The sequence below is a fragment of the Mesoplodon densirostris genome, chromosome 4 (assembly GCF_025265405.1).
Source record: "Mesoplodon densirostris isolate mMesDen1 chromosome 4, mMesDen1 primary haplotype, whole genome shotgun sequence".
Taxonomy (NCBI): Eukaryota; Metazoa; Chordata; class Mammalia; order Artiodactyla; family Ziphiidae; genus Mesoplodon; species Mesoplodon densirostris.
Genome location: NC_082664.1, coordinates 113623680 through 113629679, shown reverse-complemented (window position 1 = coordinate 113629679; position 6000 = coordinate 113623680). Strand labels below are relative to the sequence as shown.

The 6000-nt window shown below is 54.5% G+C and overlaps 3 non-coding genes across 3 annotated transcripts; all 3 read left to right on the top strand.

Annotated features, from left to right (window-relative positions):
* Positions 1-771: 771 nt before the first annotated feature.
* Positions 772-864, top strand: LOC132490183 (small nucleolar RNA SNORD116). The gene has a single exon (XR_009532543.1). It is a non-coding gene; the product is annotated as a small nucleolar RNA SNORD116 (small nucleolar RNA).
* A 2683-nt stretch (positions 865-3547) lies between these two features.
* Positions 3548-3640, top strand: LOC132490182 (small nucleolar RNA SNORD116). Its single transcript, XR_009532542.1, has one exon. It is a non-coding gene; the product is annotated as a small nucleolar RNA SNORD116 (small nucleolar RNA).
* A 2065-nt stretch (positions 3641-5705) lies between these two features.
* LOC132490181 (small nucleolar RNA SNORD116) lies at positions 5706-5798 on the top strand. The gene has a single exon (XR_009532541.1). It is a non-coding gene; the product is annotated as a small nucleolar RNA SNORD116 (small nucleolar RNA).
* The last annotated feature ends 202 nt before the right edge of the window (positions 5799-6000 follow it).

Below are 6000 nucleotides of genomic sequence, written 5' to 3'. Positions count from 1 at the left end.
GCAGTCGTGTTTGCGGTCTGCCATCCCTGGTATACAGTGACCCCGTGCTTGAATGATGCCTGTGGCTTCCAGTAGGTTCGACTTACCCGGTGGGCAGGAGGAGGGCACGTAGGACAACACTGTCAAGAATTTGAGTGTTTCCTCCGGGTTCACGGCCGCCAAACCTGGTGGCTGGATGCTGGCAACACATGCCTGGGAAGCTAGCCTAGTTTGCGCAGTGGGGTTTGAACGTGGGTCTTGGTTACTGAAGCCCACCACTTTCTGTGGTGGGCATTCCCATGGGTCCTCGCAAAGTGATTTGGCATAGTTGGCATCAATTGGCAGTTGGGCCGAATTTCGTTAGCCCCTTGAGAGGTGCCGGGCTGCATCTTGCCTGTAGCCAGTCGCAGGTCGGCCCGCCCATAGGAGGTTTCCTTGCTCCTAAAAATGATGGGAGTGCCCCCAAGTGCACATTACATATTCTACTAGGTTGCAGGATTTTTGGGTCCATCTATATGTTACACCCACGGTTGGAAAGCAGGTCTCGTCAGGTGTTTGTGCGTTGGTCAGAACTCAGTAAGGTAGGCTTTCACGCACCCTATGATGTGCCATTGGATATGAGGTTTTCCTCAGACGGTCCAAATGGCTGCAAGAGTGGATTGACTGTTGCTCTTTCTGAGTGGCCTGAGGGCTGTGGATTCCCCAGCGTTTTGGAGTATTCCGAGGTCATCTCTCCTCTTCACACCCCCACGGCATGCCCGGTTGTGTTCTGCAGCGTCCCAGCCTGTGCTTGGATCGATGGTGACACCCTTGTATGCATTCCTTGGAAAATCTGAACAAAATGAGTGAGAACACTCTACCGTCTCCTCATCGAATCTGAGGTCCAGCACGTTTCGTCTCTCGGGGGTAGGGGAGAGTGAGGAGTGAGGGCCAGCGTCCCCTTCTGACCTGCATGCAAACACACACCAGGGTTCCAGAATTCGAGGTGCTCCTCTCTGGGGGTCCACTGTGTCTGCCCATAAGCTGGGTCATCTACGCATATTAGGTCCCTGCTGAAAGACCGTTGAGGGCATGCGAGGGGGAAGGCTCTCCTGCTGGTCTTCAGAGTCGGAGTGTGTGCTGGTGTAGGCCCAGTAAGCTTGCAGCTTGGAAAGGTGTGCTTTGGCCAGGATCACGTTTGTGCATGCAGCTTCGGGGGCTATTTCTGGAAGCCAAAATGAGGAAGCATCCCTGGTTGGAGCCTGGAGCCTCAGGCCAGGCAGGTGTCCCTCTCTGTCATTTGTTTTGGCGCGTTGAAGTTCTTTAGTGCCCGGTGGGGATGGAGCAGTGGGTGGGTGTGGGCTGGGGTTGGTCTTCAACGGAAGGGAGCTGATGGATTAGGGCTAGGTATTGCCCATGTCGGCTACTCCACTGCAGCTCCTGACAGAGTTTTGGCACTAAGTGGGTCATCGTGGAGTGGGGTTAGGACCGAGTGCTGCATTGAAGCCTGCGTGGTGGCTGCTGGCCTGCAGAAGATGGCAAGGCATCATGAGGACATGTCCTGTGTGATGTCGTGGGATGGGCTGTCATGATTGGGTTGCAGGAGCTGGCCACGTCTTCCCAAGAATGCGTCCTGTTCGTGATGTGCTGGCATCAGCTGCCCACGAAGGGGATGGCTTTGGCAGTACATGGGGAAGCGGTTACGTACTTAACCTGCGTAGAGTTGTGATCCCGTTGCCGGAGGAATGTCGCCCAAAGGGTGTCTTGCAGGACGCCGAGAAGTTGGACATGTTGAAGCGTCTGTGCCGCTCATCTTGGGGGTATTTGGGTTATGCGAACATGCCCTTTGGCCACTTTGTTTCCTTGTTTGGGAATGTGCAAAGCGAAAGTGTTTCTCCGAGAGGGCATGATGCGGCCAGCCCTTGTGGCACGCAGGAGTTTTGGATAGCTAGTGGTTTATCTGGAGCAGTCCGTTGGCGGAGCAGAGATGCGTTCAGTGTTCCGATGCCAGGTGCACTGCCGTGGACAGCCACTGTGCCCTTTGAAGCTTGCAGGTCCCCTCGCGAAGCAGAGTTCATCCATTGGAAATCGGTCTGTGGTCCTCGGGGAGAGTGCCTTTGATCTCTGTGAGGTTCTCGGTAGTGTCACTCTGTCAGTGAAGAAGTGCCAGGATGCATGGGGTATGGTCAGTGTCATCAAAGCAGTCGTGTTTGCGCTCTGCCATCCCTGGTATACAGTGACCCCGAGTTTAAATGATGTCTGTGGCTTCCAGTAGGTTCGTCTTACCCGGTGGGCAGGAGGAGGGCACCTAGGACAACACTGTCAAGAATTTGAGTGTTTCCTCCGGGTTCAGGGCCGCCAAACCTGGTGGCTGGATGCTGGCAACACGTGCCTGGGAAGCTAGCCTAGTTTCCGCAGTGGGGTTTGAACGTGGGTCTTGGTTACTGAAGCCCACCACTTCCTGTGGTGGGCATTCCCATGGGTCCTCGCAAAGTGATTAGGCATAGTTGGCAACAATTGGCAGTTGGGCCGAATTTCGTTAGCCCCTTGAGAGGTGCCGGGCTGCATCTTGCCTGTAGCCAGTCGCAGGTCGGCCCGCCCATAGGAGGTTTCCTTGCTCCTAAAAATGATGGGAGTGCCCCCAAGTGCACATTACATATTCTACTAGGTTGCAGGATTTCTGGGTCCATCTATATGTTACACCCACGGTTGGAAAGCAGGTCTCGTCAGGTCTTTGTGCGTTGGTCAGAAGGCTTGGCTGTGGAATAGTTGAAGTCCTTGGCCCATTTGAAACCCCCCTGGGTTTCAAAGTTCACATTCAGTCTGTTGAAGCTTGAAGACGTCTTTCTCCATTCAGTGGGGGGTCCAAATCCAGGACGCTGTGTATAAACTCTGGCTTTTATGGTTCGAGGTCTCAGGAGAGGGCCACAGGGACACACAGAGAGCAAGCTGCGGATTCAGAGGCACACAAAGAAGCCCACAAGCACGTCGTCGTGTGCAGTAACAGTCACACACGCGCACATGCGTGAAAACAAAAATATACCCTCTCACGTACTGGCCAATGTACACGCCTTACTTACTGCAGTCGTGCTGTCAGACAAACATTGAGTTCTCTGTAAAGGTAGACGTCCTTGGGAGGCAGGGTCCGAGCTCAAGCCCAGGTAAAAATTCTCATGAATCATGATCTCTGAGTACACCGGTCCAATTCTGAAGCATACCTGATTTATGTCCAGTTCTCAGGTGCAGATGCTGGACAAGGCTGGCCGTCGGCAAAGAGAAGAAGACCTACGCGTTGGCTGATGACTGCAGGTGCTAAGGAAAAGTGGAAAAATGACACGGGGGCATGTTGCTACGCGTGGCTCTGGCTAACTCAGGAAGGTAGGCTTTCACCCACCCTATGATGTGCCATTGGATATGAGGTTTTCCTCAGACGGTCCAAATGGCTGCAAGAGTGGATTGACTGTTGCTCTTTCTGAGTGGCCTGAGGGCTGTGGATTCCCCAGCGTTTTGGAGTACTCCGAGGTCATCTCTCCTCTTCAGACCCCCACGGCATGCCCGGTTGTGTTCTGCAGCGTCCCAGCCTGTGCTTGGATCGATGGTGACACCCTTGTATGCATTCCTTGGAAAATCTGAACAAAATGAGTGAGAACACTCTACCGTCTCCTCATCGAATCTGAGGTCCAGCACGTTTCATCTCTCGGGGGTAGGGGAGAGTGAGGAGTGAGGGCCAGCGTCCCCTTCTGACCTGCATGCAAACACACACCAGGGTTCCAGAATTCGAGGTGCTCCTATCTGGGGGTCCACTGTGTCTGCCCATAAGCTGGGTCATCTACGCACATTAGGTCCCTGCTGAAAGACCGTTGAGGGCATGCGAAGGGGAAGTCTCTCCTGCTGCTCTTGAGAGTCGGAGTGCGTGCCGGTGTAGGCCCAGTAAGCTTGCAGCTTGGAAAGGTGTGCTTTGGCCAGGATCACGTTTGTCCATGCAGCTTCGGGGGCTATTTCTGGAAGCCAAAATGAGGAAGCATCCCTGGTTGGAGTCTGGAGCCTCAGGCCAGGCCTGTGTCCCTCCCTGTCATTTGTTTTGGCGCGCTGAAGTTCTTTAGTGCCCGGTGGGGATGGAGCAGTGGGTGGGTGTGGGCTGCGGTTGGTCTTCAACGGAAGGGAGCTGATGGATTAGGGCTAGGTATTGCCCATGTCGGCTACTCCACTGCAGATCCCGACAGAGTTTTGGCACTAAGTGGGTCATCGTGGAGTGGGGTTAGGACCGAGTGCTGCATTGAAGCCTGCGTGGTGGCTGCTGGCCTGCAGAAGATGGCAAGGCATCATGAGGACATGTCCGGTGTGATGTCGTGGGATGGGCTGTCATGATTGGGTTGCAGGAGCTGGCCACGTCTTCCCAAGAATGCGTCCTGTTCGTGATGTGCTGGCATCAGCTGCCCACGAAGGGGATGGCTTTGGCAGTACATGAGGATGCGGTTACGTACTTAACCTGCGTAGAGTTGTGATCCCGTTGCCGGAGGAATGTCGCCCAAAGGGTGTCTTGCGGGACGCCGAGAAGTTGGACATGTTGAAGCGTCTGTGCCGCTCACCTTGGGGGTATTTGGGTTATGCGAACATGCCCTTTGGCCACTTTGTTTCCTTGTTTGGGAATGTGCAAAGCGAAAGTGTTTCTCCGAGAGGGCATGATGCGGCCAGCCCTTGTGGCACGCAGGAGTTTTGGATAGCTAGTGGTTTATCTGGAGCAGTCCGTTGGTGGAGCAGAGATGCGTTCAGTGTTCCGATGCCAGGTGCACTGCCGTGGACAGCCACTGTGCCCTTTGAAGCTTGCAGGTCCCCTCGCGAAGCAGAGTTCTTCCATTGGAAATCGGTCTGTGGTCCTCGGGGAGAGTGCCTTTGATCTCTGGGAGGTTCTCGGTAGTGTCACTCTGTCAGTGAAGAAGTGCCAGGATGCATGGGGTATGGTCAGTGTCATCAAAGCAGTCGTGTTTGCGGTCTGCCATCCCTGGTATACAGTGACCCCGTGCTTGAATGATGCCTGTGGCTTCCAGTAGGTTCGACTTACCCGGTGGGCAGGAGGAGGGCACGTAGGACAACACTGTCAAGAATTTGAGTGTTTCCTCCGGGTTCACGGCCGCCAAACCTGGTGGCTGGATGCTGGCAACACATGCCTGGGAAGCTAGCCTAGTTTGCGCAGTGGGGTTTGAACGTGGGTCTTGGTTACTGAAGCCCACCACTTTCTGTGGTGGGCATTCCCATGGGTCCTCGCAAAGTGATTTGGCATAGTTGGCATCAATTGGCAGTTGGGCCGAATTTCGTTAGCCCCTTGAGAGGTGCCGGGCTGCATCTTGCCTGTAGCCAGTCGCAGGTCGGCCCGCCCATAGGAGGTTTCCTTGCTCCTAAAAATGATGGGAGTGCCCCCAAGTGCACATTACATATTCTACTAGGTTGCAGGATTTTTGGGTCCATCTATATGTTACACCCACGGTTGGAAAGCAGGTCTCGTCAGGTGTTTGTGCGTTGGTCAGAACTCAGTAAGGTAGGCTTTCACGCACCCTATGATGTGCCATTGGATATGAGGTTTTCCTCAGACGGTCCAAATGGCTGCAAGAGTGGATTGACTGTTGCTCTTTCTGAGTGGCCTGAGGGCTGTGGATTCCCCAGCGTTTTGGAGTATTCCGAGGTCATCTCTCCTCTTCACACCCCCACGGCATGCCCGGTTGTGTTCTGCAGCGTCCCAGCCTGTGCTTGGATCGATGGTGACACCCTTGTATGCATTCCTTGGAAAATCTGAACAAAATGAGTGAGAACACTCTACCGTCTCCTCATCGAATCTGAGGTCCAGCACGTTTCGTCTCTCGGGGGTAGGGGAGAGTGAGGAGTGAGGGCCAGCGTCCCCTTCTGACCTGCATGCAAACACACACCAGGGTTCCAGAATTCGAGGTGCTCCTCTCTGGGGGTCCACTGTGTCTGCCCATAAGCTGGGTCATCTACGCATATTAGGTCCCTGCTGAAAGACCGTTGAGGGCATGCGAGGGGGAAGGC